This window comes from Pan paniscus, chromosome 3 (assembly GCF_029289425.2).
Source record: "Pan paniscus chromosome 3, NHGRI_mPanPan1-v2.0_pri, whole genome shotgun sequence".
Classification (NCBI taxonomy): Eukaryota; Metazoa; Chordata; class Mammalia; order Primates; family Hominidae; genus Pan; species Pan paniscus.
In genome coordinates, this window is record NC_073252.2 from 50,843,674 (window position 1) to 50,858,724 (window position 15,051).

At 34.9% G+C, this 15,051-nt stretch overlaps 1 protein-coding gene and 1 long non-coding RNA gene across 4 annotated transcripts in view; one reads left to right on the plus strand and one right to left on the minus strand.

The window, feature by feature from the left end:
* Positions 1 to 5,968, minus strand: part of LOC106634682 (uncharacterized) — a 99,289-nt gene extending 93,321 nt beyond the window's left edge. Inside the window, exon 1 of the long non-coding RNA XR_010111853.1 lies at positions 1,518 to 5,968. This is a non-coding gene — a long non-coding RNA (uncharacterized LOC106634682). The remainder of the gene's footprint in view (positions 1 to 1,517) is intronic.
* NAA11 (N-alpha-acetyltransferase 11, NatA catalytic subunit) overlaps positions 1 to 15,051 on the plus strand; it is a 173,485-nt gene that overhangs the window by 111,240 nt on the left and 47,194 nt on the right. The gene's annotated exons all lie outside the window — the stretch shown is intronic.

Consider the following 15,051-nt stretch of genomic DNA (forward strand, 5'->3'; position numbering starts at 1 on the left):
AACAGACCTTGGGAGAAATAATGGCCCAGAGTAAAACGAAAAGAAAAACTTTAATAATAGGGGAAATAGTCCTATATATTTTAATGGAGCATTTCAAAGAGTACTATGTTTGACTAATAAAAATTATTGTTCATAATGTTGACCCTAAGTCATCAGGAAAGTGTGAAATTAGAATAACCTGTTTAAAATGGCAAAGAGGCATGTAAAATGTCTTTTGAAAATGTTTCATTCAAAACAGTTAAGTTGTATTGCTTATGACAGGGCATCTGCTATTCAGAATTTCTTATGCTCCCAGTGTTTAACATAGCAGAGGTTTCACTGTATATTTTTGTTCTAGAAAATTCCAGGAGACACCTGGCATTGGCAGAGTCTTTTTAAGCTTATGAGAAGAGCTCTCATGAGTCAGAAAAGTTGACATTTCTTTCTAGACTATCTTCCAAGATGAGATGTTTATAAACTCACAACTTTGGGGAAGTTTACCAAATGGTGATAAGAAGATGGTCAATTCTAGACCCATTAAAATGGATGACATTCTAAGGAATTTACCTTGGTTCTTCTGTTTTCCTGCAAAGTGAGGCATTCAGGCATTGCATCTTCTGAAATTTCCTCGCCTCTTTCAGGGAAGCATATTGGGACAGAGCTTGCCAGCTGTCTGCTCCCTTTGCCTTCTGCTGCCATTATCCTGAGGTACCGCCCCACCTTCTGGCCCTCCAGCTTGTGGGGGGTGGGGAATAGGGAGGAGAACAGAACTCTCACTGCCTCTGACATGCATAACACAATGAAAAGAGCAGAAGGAATGTATATCTATACATATATTTGTCTCTCTCTACATATAGACATACATAGACTGATAGTACGAGTGTGTGCATGTATATGCATGTGAATCCACATGCCCAGTGCCAGAATATCTCTATATGTATATATACACGGTATATATTCCATATGCTCTTTCTTTCTGCAGCACACATATGCAGCTGGGAATAACTACTGTGAAAAAAAATTACATACTCACCGAAGACAAATTATGAAGCAGAAACAAGAATATATGGAATGTAGCTATTATAAATTCTTCTCATCTGCTGCCTGCCTTTATTAGAACATGCTCATGTAGCTTAAGAAAATATCTAGCGTTTTATATTGCATGCATATAAAACTACCTCTTTTCCCTCAGTCTCATGTTTTACACAAGCTCAGCCAGTCACTTAAGCTGGTTCTGGACTCACAACTAATGTAATCAAAAGGTTTAAAGAAACATAATAAATACTTAATGCTGAATTATGATGGTTGAGTAGATTCCTGGGCAAAAAAAAGCACTGTATAGTTTGAGCAAACAAAAAGATGACAGGATTCCATAATAGACAAATGTGTATAATGACTACTATCTGCAAGTCACTGCACAAAAGACCCAGGCATCTATTTTGTCGTTTAATCCTCACCTGCCCCTATGCAGTTATTACCATCACTCTCGCCATTTTACAGATAAAGAAAGCGGGGTTTAGAGAAACTAAATAACTGACCTATTGGGCCGGGATCTGGCTGCAGTATATCTGCCTCCAGAGCCTTTCTTCTTCTTTTTTTTATTTTTCTTTTTTTGAGACGGAGTCTTGCAGAGCCTTTCCTCTTAAACACCATCTTACGCTGCCGCTAACCCAGGGTATATTAAGATGTCTAACATATATAGAAGCATATGCTGTGCATATAGGAATATAAAAGCATATGATAGTATTCTAGGTGGTGGAAGCTAACCCCTCCTTTTAAATTTGTTTTTGTCATTCCTTTACTATAAGTAGTTGATAAATTTCATGATGCACAATTTTGTAAGGTCCTCTGAACAGGCTATGCCATGGTGAAGCCATTATGATCCCTGTGATCCACACGTACACATCCAGAAGGTCTCCTGGAGCCAGAAAGTCTGGGACAACAGGAAAACCACAAAGGAAGAAAAAACAGCTAGTTCCTGTCTTAGCTGATTAGCCAGCCTTGCAACATTCTACCCTTGTAACATGCTCTACCCTAACTGATCATCCTCGTGACACTGTGCCCTGTGACCCCTCCCACCTTGTGATAATGTACCTTGTGACATTCTTCCCCTCCCGCAATAAACGTCCCCTAACTGTAACTTTCCACTGCTTAGCCCTAACCTGTAAAACTAGCTCCAATCCCGCCACCCTCCACTGACTCCCTTTTCAGACTCAGCCCACTCGCACCCGAGTGAATCAACAGCCTTGTTGCTCACACTTAGCCTGTTCAGGTTGTCTCTTCAATTAGACACACGCATAACAAATTTAACCAGTGTATTTTTTTTGAGAACAAGTCTTGTTCTGTCGCCCAGTCTGGAGTGTAGCAGCGTGATCTCAGCTCACTGCAATGTCCCCCTTCCAGGTTCAAGTGATTCTCTTACCTCAGCCTACCAAATAGCTGGAATTACAGGTGTGCGCCACCACGCCTGGCTAATTTTTGTATTTGCAGTAGAGATGAGGTTTTGCCGTGTTTGCCAGGCTTGTCTCCAACTCCTGGCCTCAAGCAATTTGCCCACCTCCATCTCTGAAAGTATTGGGATTATACATGTGAGCCACGACGCCCAGCCCTGACCAATGTAATCTAAACTGGGTTATTGAGGGTTCAGTTACAATGAATCTGATGTAATTTTTAACTCAAATTTTAAAATAACTACAAGTGTGCAACTTAAATAAGCATTAAAATAGTAAAAAAAAATCCTTTTTTTCCTACTTATATATTAACTTTTATTAAAATTTATCAGGACAATAGTGACTTACTTACTTACTCAGAGTGACAACAGTAAGCTGAATACTTTCCCAGCCTTTGCAGTGGTCCCTCTGGGGAGTTGGGTTGGGTGTTCAGTGGATGTATTAACTTTTTTGGGCCACCACAATACACTGAATAGCCTTTAATGGCCTGAAAACGCAGGTGATTAAGCATTCATAGGCCAAGTGACAAATGGCAGCAATCCCAAACCATTTCTCAATGAAGACTTCTTGTTTAGGAATTTATAAGGAAGTAATCACTTAGTAAGATCTATCACCCACTTCAAATGCTTCAATTATTCATCTCACTAACACATTGAGCTTAATTCTCCTCGGTGTCTAAATTGCTTCCTGATATTAATTTAAGGGCTTGAGGAGCGATCCTAACTCATTTAGGCCACTTGGTGCTGTTAAGACTTGTGAAATGTATTTCAGGAAAAGAGGCAATTCAGCCGACATTTCAAAAATTGTTCAGCCCACAAACTTCTCACCAGCCTGTCCATTTACAAATTTCAGGCAGTTAAGACAGTAAGTTTAGTACATAATCCCTGCAACTATATAAAATACATTATTATTAGAAAAAAATTATGCAAGCCTGAAAATTTTGTTCCAGAAGCAAAGGGCAGTTTTGGTTTTTTGGGTTTTTTTTTTTTTTTTGGCAGTTATATAATTTTTTGAGATCACTTTCAATCTACTAATCTCCAGATTTGGGGGAATTTATTTTAATTTATTTATTTTTATTTTCTTGAACCAAATCCAAATTATTAGTTTTAGCTGGAATTCCTTCATTTTTTTAAAGCTTATAATCTAAATTTCTATAAAGAGGTATTATCCTATTTAGCCAAAATATTCATACATGAAATATGTATAATGCTATACAAATGTGACTATTACTTTAAATATAAAATATTAAATTGTAAGCAATAAATATTAGGTTAGGAACAAAACTGAGTTTGGAAAAAAATCTAGAACTACTTCCTGGACTTAATCTCTCCTTTTATAGATGCAGAGTAATCATCTATGCAAGAATAAATTTAGCTTAGAGGCTTTTCTTTCATATGTGGGCTAAAAGCCCACCCTTTGTCCAATAGAAATGAAAAGCATGTATATCTATTTCAGTCAGAAATGCAAAATATCTGTATTGGAAGTTCTTTATAGAAAATATAACCTTGAACTTTCAAATAAGCATGGTACTTTATAACTATGTTGCACCCTAGCAGCTAAGTCTTATGGTAGGTTCTCATTAAGTATTATCACATTTAATTCTTAATAAAACACTTGTTAAGAGTGTTGATATTATTGTATTATTTTTCAGATTAGAACACTGAGGCTTATAGAGTTTAAATGCCTTTCTGGAAATGATTTAGCTAGGGAGAGGCCAAGTGAGGAAAAAACCAGGCCACCTTATTCCAAAGTTGGAGCCCTTGATTCTCGCAACATTCTGTTCCTCCTGTCCAATTCCTATTGAAAGTCAAATTTTGCGAAAATGTACTTATTTAAGACTGTCTGGAAGTCAAGTAGTTATTTTATTTCTGTAAATATTCTGTTTCAACTTTATTAATATGCCATGCTTACAAATCATAATTTGATCTTTGTACAATTGCTTTAAAAGGAATTATCCTTCAATGTTTGATACCCACCTACACTGAGGATCATATTACAACTGGCATATAAAATACATAATATAGAGAAGATGTTGAAGATATCATCCACCCCATGGAAGACAGTCCTACTTTTTTGTTTTTTTAAATGAAGAACAATGTTCTTTTTCTTTATAAAACAATATGTCATTGAAGAAAAATTAGAAGAGAGTAGGAAAAATGAATGATAAAAGCACTCATAATCCCCAACATCCAGTGGTCACTAATGATAACCCTTTGAAGTGTAACTTTCTTGATCAGTTTAGTATGCTAACATATTAAAGAGCATGTTAGGTGTATTAGTCTGCTCAGGCTGCCACAACAAAATTTCACTTAAACAACAGAAATTTATTTTCTCATATCTCTGAAGACTAGAAGTCCAAGATCACCATGCCAGCAGGCTTGGTTTCTTGTGAAGCCTCTCTTCCTGGCCTGAAGATGTTGACTTCTTGCTGTGTGCTTGCATGGGGCCTCTTGTGTGCATGCATTGAAAGAAAGCTCTGTGTTTCTTCCTCTTCTTCCAAAGCACAACAATCCTAAGGGATTTGAACTCTGCTTTTTTTTTTTTTTTTTTTTTTAACCTCATTTAACCTTAATTACCTCCTTAAAGGCCCTATCACCAAACACAGTTATAGTAAAGATTAGACCTTCTGGAATGGATTAAAAAACACAATGCAAATATCCGCTGCCCACTTTCACCACTTCTATTCAACATAGTACTGAAAGTCCTAGCCAGAGCAATCAGGCAAGAGCAAGGAATAAATAGCATCCAAATTAGAAAAGAGAGTCAAACTATGTCTATTTGGTGATGATACAATCTCATATCTCAAAAATCCTAAAGACTCCTCCAAAAAACTTCCAGACTTGATAAATGAATTCGGTAAAGACTCAGGTTACAAAATCAATGTATACAAATCAGTAGCACTACTATACACCAATAATGACCAAGCTGAGATCAAATTAAGAACTTAATTCCATTTATAATAGCTACAAAAAAACCAAAATACCCAGGAATATAGCTGTTTGAAATTCTTGTTCTTTGATGCTGTAAAGAAATAGCACTTGAACGTAAATTTAATTTTTTCAGCAAGGCTATTTTTACTTTCTGCAGAAAGGGTACACTTGCTAGCAGTTTTGCTACGAGAGTACACTAAAAAAAGAAAAGAGGGTCATTTATAACTTGACGCGTCTACCTTATTGCTGTGTCCGGTTTCCCTTGGTTGGAACAGGACTTCACATTCTGTATTTGTCTTGACTGGCTAGCAACTTAGAACTTTTTAAAAGAGGCAAAGGCAGAGGAGAACAAAGGGAGGAGGAAGTAACTTGTGGAATGCTGAGAAAGGTAAAAACACCTTCAAATAAGGAAGAGGCACAGGATATGACCTAATGCTTGCTTAGACTAGTATAAGCATGCCAGGGCAAATATTTAGGCTAAATTGTGGGCGCTAAGAACATAAAGTACATTGATTTCTCTATTACGGCTAGCAGACATTCAAGAATGTTAGCACAGGTCTTTGAATAAATTTTGCTTCTAAGACAAGTTACTATTTATTCTTAATTAGATGGGGGGGAAAGTCTTTGAAGAAGAACCTCTACTTTACTTTTTACATAGTTTACTAAGGAGGTGGCATATCTTAACAAGTTGAACTACAAAACACTGATGAAGGAAATCACAGATGACACAAACAAATGGAAACATATCCCATACTCATGGATTAGAAGAATCAGTATTGGAAAATGACCATACTGCCTAAAGCAATCTACAGATTCAATGCAATTCCTATCAAAATACCAATGTCATTTTTCCCAGAATTAGAAAAAACATGCTAAAATCCATGTGGAAACAAAAGAGAACCTGAACAGCCAAAGAAATCCTAAGCAAAATGAACGAATGAGGCATCACATTACTTTGCTTCAAATTATACTACAAGGCTATAGTAACCAAAACAGCATGGTACTGTTATAAAAGTGGACACATAGACCAATGCAACAGAATAGAGAACCAGAAAGAAAGCCAAATACCTACAATTAACTTACCTTCAATAAAGCAGACAAAAAATATACTGGGAAAAGGACACCCTATTCAATAAATGGTGCTAGAAAAATTTGATAGCCACATGCAGAAGAATAAAACTGGATTCCTATCTCTCACCTTATACAAAAAGTAACTCAAGATGAATTAAATATCCAAATGTAGGACCTGAAACCTAAAAATTCTAGAAGAAATCCTAGGAAAAACTCTTTTGGACATTGACCTAGGCAAATAATTTATAACTAAGACCTCAAAAGCAAATGCAACAAAAACAAAGATAAATAAATGGGACTTAATCAAACTAAAAAGCTTCTGCACAGCAAAAGAAATAATCAACAGAGTAAATATACAACTTACAGACTGGGACAAAATATTCACAAACTATACGTCTGACAAAGAACTCATATCCAGAATCTGCAAGGAACTGAAACAAATCAGAAATTTAAAAAACCAAATAATCCTATTAAAAAGGGGTAAGGGACATCAACAGACATTTCTCAAAAGAAGATATACAAATGACCAACAAACATAGGAAAAAATGCTCAACATCATGAAACATCCAGGAAATGCAAAAACAAAAATAGATGTCGGCACAACTGCAGTGAAAACAGAGTACTTATACACTGTTGGTGGGAATGTAAATTAGTACAACCTCTATGGAAAACAATGTGGAGATTTCTCAAAGAACGAAAAGTAGACCTACCATTCTATCCAGCAATCCCACTACTGGGTATCGACTTAAAGGAAAATAAATCACCTATATCAAAACTACAACCTCACTTATCTATTTATTGCAGCACATTTCACAATTGTGAAGGTATTGAATCAACCTATGTTCCCATCAACTGGTAAGTGGATAAAGAAAATACCTACATAAAAAGGAACAAAATAATGTTTTTTGCAGCAAGCCAGATGGAACTGGAGGCCATTATCCTAAGTGAAGTAACTCAGGAATGAAAAATCAAATACTGCATGTTCTTTCTTATAAGTGGGAGCTAAGCTATGGGTATGCAAAGGCATACAGAATGGTATAATGCACACTGGAGACTCAGAAGGGGAGTGGGTGGGAGGAGGATAAGGGATTAAAAATTAACTATTATGTACAGTGTGCACTATTGGGTGACAGGTACACTAAAAGCCCAGACTTCACCAAACAATCTATCTGTGTAACCAAAAACCACTTATACACCTAAATTTATTGAAATAAAAGTAGAAGGAGAGAAGGAAGGGACGGAGGGAGGAAGGGAAGGAAAGAGGGAGGGAGGGAGGGAGGCAGGAAAAAAGAGGGAAAGGAGGGAAGTTCAGACATTCAACTTATGAATTTTGGGGGCACACAATTCAGTCCATACATTAGGTATAGAATAATACTTCATATACTGTGTAGTAACCTGATTTTTTGCTAACCATTATATTGTGTATATCTTGTCCTGACAAGAAATATTATCTATAATTTTATTGTTATTCTGATAATATGCGATGTACCATAATTTATTAAAATAAAACCTTCATTGTTGTATGTTGAGTACATTTGAATTTTCCTTAGTGTAAACAACATTGTCATGAGCCTTTTTGCAGCTACCAAATATTTGTCTGTATCTTGGATTATTTCCTGATACCATATTTCTAGTAGAAGAATTACCAAGTCATAATAGTAAGCGGGCTGTTAAGACTTTTTATATACATTGTCAAAATACCTTTCAGAAAAGTTATATCAATTTACATACTCAGTAGCAGTGCTTGAGACTGCAAGTTTCTTGAATCCTCACAAAAATGAATATTATTTTAATTTATGCCCATTTACTATGCAAACATTTTCCATTTGATGTTCCAATTTGCACTTCTATTTCTAATGATAACAGAGTTTTCTAATTTTTTTAGTCATTTGTGTTTTCTCTTTTGAGATTGCCTGTTCATATCCCTTGTCTTTCTCTATTAAAAGGTTCATCTTTTTGTCATTGAAATATGTGAGAACTATTAACTCTGAGTGTCACATCTATTTCAAATACATTTTCAGTTTACTTGCTTTTTATTGTATATATATTTTCTGATATTTTTAATATTTTTGAACAACTTGTCTACTGAACTTTTTCACTATGATGTCTGCCCCTGTGGTTATATGTAGAAGAGGTGCCATAGTTAGTGTCCTCTTAAAAAAAAAAATCAGGGAAAAGCTTTTGCTTAGGTCTCAGTGTCAGAAACAGTGTGCTTCTCCAGAACAATGGTGTGTTTTTGTCTTACAAACACTGTGCATCTTATAATTCATTTTGTTTCTTTCTTTCCTCTGACTACAAGTAGAAACAAATTTATAACCTACCTCCAACAACTACATAAAACATGTAGTGTGGGTACTTCTGTAGGATAATACAAAGGATTATTTTCTTACATTTATTTCCACTCATCAAAGTTTCCTTAACTATTTACAATACTTTCCTAATGTGTGTGCATGTGTGCATGCAGGTGCACGTATGTGTTGCAAGATGCTTCAAATGCCTTCAGATTTTAGAATATATTCATTTGACTACACTTAATGGAGTCAAAATTTCATTATTTGATCAGAGATAATAAATAAAAGGAAATCAGCTTAAGTTTGAAGCCTTTTTTTTGAGACTTGGATATTTTTCCATGGTTTATAAACTGGTTTGAAGATAATTCTGCAAGCAAAGCTTTATAAATGAAAACACTTACATCATTAGAATAAATACTTAGAAACTCCAGAAAAAAATTAAGCACAAAAATTTTAATTATGGCTTTACATATATGTTTGAAATCAGCATTATACTTTCACAGATCAACTTGTAGCCATAAATTTGACTTCTAATACACACATGCAATGTTTTCAACATACCTACATTCTATATGCATAACAATTCACAGTACTTAAATAGAAAGATTGTAGGTTTACCTCACTAATAAGAAGACTACATTAAAGAGCATACCAAATGATCGTATGGCTCTAATAAAAATCTAAATAGCCATAGAAATTAACTTTAGCTTTCAACTGTTTTAAGTGCAACAATGCAATGAAAATACATAATAATTCTAAATCTATTAGAAAGATTCCTATATATTAATAATCAGGTCAGGTTCAGTTACTTGGTGATTCACCTATCCTGAACAATTACACAGATATGACTATATATAAAACTATATATATAAAACTACATATATATATATAACTACATATGGGGTGTGTGTGTGTGTGTGTGTGTGTATAAAAGTTTACATTATGACCAATGAAAAGACTTTCAGAAGATGAACTCCACTTTATGTTAATAAAATCAAAGACCTTAGGTCCAGTTGAGAAAAACACTATAAACTCAGGGAAGGGTAAACAATGCCTACACGTCTCAGGATCATCTGTTCAAAAATATAATGAGGAAAATGGTATTAGAAAGAACACTGCTTAACATAATGTCCTACAGATTCATCCACGTTGTTGCAAATGACAGAATTTTATTCTCCTTTATGGCTGGATAGTATTACATTGTATACATACATTCCACATTTTCTTTATCCATTCATCCACAGAAAATAAGCCAGGCATAGAAACACAAACATCACACGATCTGACTCATATGCAGAATCTAAAAAGGTTGATCTCATGGAAGTAGAGAGTAGAATGGTGGTTACCAGAGGCTGAGAAGGACAGAAGGAAGGGAAGGAGTAGGAGAGGATTTTGAATGTTATCACCACAAGTAAATGATAAATGTTTAAAGTGATGCTAATTACCCTGATTTGATTATCATATAATGTATACATGCATTGAAACTTCACACTGTACCCCACAATATGTACAATTATTATGTGTCAATTATAAATAAAATAAAACTTAAAAAAAGAAAAGACAGGATGAAGTTGAAGTTATTTTTTGATAACTTTACAATATTGTTAATATTCCTCATTGAGAAACTTCTCTAAATAACTCAATAGCTATTTGCTTTAAAAATTCATTATTTATTTTATGTAAATAAATTTGAGCCTAAAGTTCACGGTAATATTTTAGAGAACTGCAAGGCTCACATGGAATATTTACAGGGAGTATCTAAGGCAAGTGAGGAGGATTTCAATTACGTAAAAATTTAAAAAGTCCCAAACACCAAAAATATAAGCAACGTCAAAATAAAAGTGAAAAACTGAAACATACATATGACAGGCAAAGGGTTTTTACCATTAATATAAAAAGAGCTCTTAAAAAATCAGGGTGAAAAAATTAACATCCTGGTACATAAACTGGCAAAGATCGGATTCATAAAGAAAGTAAAATAAATATGAACAGAGCAAGTATTAATGTAAATTAAAACAAGATTCTATGTTTTAGTTATCAATACTCAATATTGTTGAAAAAGTATTGAAATCAGCAATCTCATTTACTGCTGGTACATTCAATGTGGTATTTCTGTAGAGAAATTTTGCTATGTGTATAAAGAATCTTAAACAGAAATTCATTGTTCTTGACATAGTAATACTACTCCTGAGAATCTAGTATAAGGAAATTTGCCCAAAGAGTTTTAGAAAGATGTTTTTACAGCATGATTTATAATGGGAAATTTGGGAATAATCTAAAGGTTCTATGGGTAAATAAATTAAGAAACAGCCATGCATTATATTTTAAAATAGCTTAAAACCTTATTTTCAAAGAATAGCATGAAACATAAGGAAAAATTTGTGAAGAATCTAAAGAAAAAAACACAATATAAAATACTATATATGGTATAAAAGCAACTTACAATTTTATTAACATAAAATTGTATATACATACATAAAAATACATATATGTATAATATATATGGCTTATTACACATCTATTTTCATGTATTTTTCAATTGGGACTTTTATTTGACTTCTCTGAATACAACAAAGTGCAGTGGAAAACAATTTTGTCATGAGCTAGGAAAAAACCCCAGAAACATCTACATCAATGAAAAGCCCAGGATTTCACTGTGAGTTGCATGAGTGAAAGGCTTGCAAAGCATGGTAGGGTCTCACTGGAAGAACAAGAATCAATGACAGGAAAACTCAATTTATAATTAAACTATTTTTATAATTGTTTGACTGAGTCATTTCCAGCCACAGGGTCTCTAATTGAATTTCCCACGTTAAACCTTTCATCTCTCCTATGGCTTCTGTAGGGAAAGCAACTTCCCTAATATCTCTTCTAAGTAACTCCTACCCATCCTTCAGATCTCAAATATCACTTCTTTCAGGAAGGCAGAAACCTACTCAGAACAGGTCAAGTTCCCATTTTATACAATACCTTCGCAGTTTTATCCTTCCCTATTGCTCTTAATTCCAACGTAATTTAATAATTAAATGGATGATTCATTGCTGAATGCCTCCTTCCCTCTTTCCCAGAACAAAAATTCTATGAAGGTAGAAATCAACCCCGTCTTGTTCACTACTCTGCCCCCAAGGCCCAGCAAATAACAACAGGCAGCACATCACTATGTGTCAAGTATTCTTCTGAGTTTTTTAGGTATATTAATTTATTTAATCTTCATAACAATCCTATAAGGGAGTTATAATTGTCTTCATTTTAAAAAGGGAGGAACTGAGGCACAGAGGTCCCAGGTCACACAACTAGTAAACGTCTGGGCCAAGATTCCAGCCCAAGCTGTCTGGCATCCTTAACCATGATCTATGCCTTCTCGTTGTAGGTACCCCATAAATATTTGAATAAATATTTGAAGAAATGAATGAGGAAGCACATTAGCAATAAAATGTGTATTTGCTATGAATTAAGCACCAGCAGAGACATGCCCTGTAACAGCTGTAGCTCATCATTTCATGGTCACCTGACCATAATAGATGCAGAGGACTCCAGTTCTGTAATAGGAATACCATGAACAAAGCTCCATAGACACCCTCATTAGAAATTCAATTATAATGATTTCTTTAGAATAATAGACTATTTCAGACTTTAGATTTTAGTGACAGAAATCTGAAATTAAAAGATTTGGAGAAAAGGCGTAAATGGTTTTATGACACATATATGCATCAACTCTAATTATAACAACTGACCAGCCACAAAGCTCTCCCTTTTTTGTATGCTCTTATTTCTTGTTGAAATCAGCTTTGAAAGAGGGTCTGTAATTGCAAACAAGTTGTGCAGAATAAACAAGCCATTATTGTAATGAGGATAATTCTTGCTGAGGATTATTTTTAAAAGCCAAATTATAGACTCCCAGTCTAAATTGTATCTGTTTTTTGTCACTCGCTTTCAAATTTGGTACTTATTTGCATTTTGCCTGACCTGCTAGTTAGAGCACAAGTTCACAGAGTCCCTTCTGATGCCATAATGAGCTAAGGTAATAACCACCACATAATTGTGTTCAACTGCATACAAGTGTTTACTTTTTACTGCTGTGCGTCTGCCTCCGAGATTTTTGAGATGCAATTATGCATTGCAAAATTTGCAAGTTGCCAGCCTTGCTTGGACTATTTTTGCTATGTTTCACATTTAAACTGCTTAAGTGTATAAGTGGAGGTATAAAACAGCTAGGTTTTTCAGACTAGAAAATTACTGTTACTTAAATGGCAGAATTTCTGCTCTGTGGTTTCCTATTTCCATGCCTTGCCTCGGCTACATATCTTTTTAACCATCTGTTTCTTTCTGGCGACCAGCTACAGGGAGGCAAGCAACTGTATCTGCATTACTATGTGGTTTGACATCTGGTATCTAAATCCAACCATGGTATTGATTTGTGAATTGTTTAAATATGAGATCATATTAGTTACACTTGCAGATCCCTCTTCATTAACATTTCTAACCCTGCTCATGCCAGAATTGCATGCCATTTGCCATAGAGAAAGAGTATGCATGTTTTCCTGCAGGTTGCATAGAATTTGGGTATGTGAATATGAAATTTTTTAAGTAACAAGAATATATTACACAAGAATTAAAATTGGAAATTTCAGATATGATAGTGAGAGGTGTTAACACACATCTCAATGTGCACATGCTCTTAAGTATTCCCAAGACCGCTCTTGTTGAACAAATTCAAAAACTGTTGAAATCATGACATATATCAATCTTTTTAGACAAAGATACTATTGACCCATGATCATTTGGAAAATGTCGCTGTTCTCTCTAGAAGGAAAGGATTCTACACTGTCTCCTCTTTCCCTTGTTGCTGAAAGTGTGCATGTGGAAAATGCCAACTAGGGTTAGGGTACAGGAGGATACCCCAGACCTCAGAAAACACCAAAACACTGAGGAAATAAAACAATGGCTTTGGTCTCATAAGCACCACTCATGATATAGTTTACAAATGATAGTCATGATGTTCCCAACAATCTCTTAATTCTTCTTAGTTATTGATTCCCATGCTTAATTAAGACCACTTGACAGTCCAAGTGAGCCAAGAACGATTCAGATGGAAAGTACAATTTTGCATTAAAAATCATCTCAGAAAAAGATGCGTGATTTTGCTACCATCCTGTTATACATAAGAAGAGAGACAGGAAATTGATTCTGCCCACGAAGGAGGCATAGAATCTACCTGGACCATGAGAGACCTCTTAAAATGAGCCCCTCTTTATTTCTTGCTTCTTCCAAACTCGCACTCTCTTAAACAGGTTTTGACATAATCTTGTAATTATCACCTCAGAAAGCAGACATGAGATCTGTTTAACAAACTACTTGGGAAATATTACTTTTCACATTCTATAGAAAAAGTATCAAAAAAAGCAAACTCCAAATAAAGTAAGGGCATATTTACCAGCTCCTTCAGCTGAAACTAAATTACCTTTAAATCTGCTTAAAGTTATTTTACTTACCTCGCATAACCTTTCCTATCTACTCACCCACACCCTTTATTGACCTAAAGAAATCATATTCATCCTTTATGATTCAGCTCAAATGTCATTTCATCTCTGAAGACTTCCTTGATTCTCCCAGCAAGAGTCAGGTGCTTTGACACAACTCTCCTTTATACTTGAAATACCTCTATGATACTGCCTATGCTTCTATTCAGGTGTGTTTAGATCATGTGCTTACATGACAGTACCAGTCAAGAACTGTCATAATAAGGTCATATAACAAACTCAGTAATACTACTAGCATAGAGCAGTAAGTTTGCTTTACTCACAGGTCTGGGGCTCAGCTAGATATTCTGTTTCAAGTGTTCCATGTGTTATCCAGGCTAGGGAGCAGATGACAAGGAGAAGCTTCTCTAAAGCAATAGCATGGCTCTTAAGCTTGGCTCAAAACTGACACACTCACTTCTGCCCACATATAATTGGCCAAAACAAGTCACATGGCCAAGTCCAAAGTCAAAGCATAAGAAAGTACCCTTCATCCATAATGAGTCCATGGTAAGAAGATAGATGCAGGGAAGACTGAAAACACTGAGGCATAAAATTAAACCTACCATAATGTCTACTACAGCAAACGTCACACATTCAGCAGAGATTCATTGGATGAATGAATAAATAGAACCCAAAACATTCAGAGTAAATTTCAAAGTTTGTGGAAATAAAATATGCCTTAAAAAAAAAAAACCTCAGTAATCAAATTCCTCTTTAGTAAGCTTTGAGTTATCAATTTAACCTTGTTTGGACTTAAGTACATGCATTTCTTGTTATGGTAACAAATTACCACAAATTCAGTAGCTTA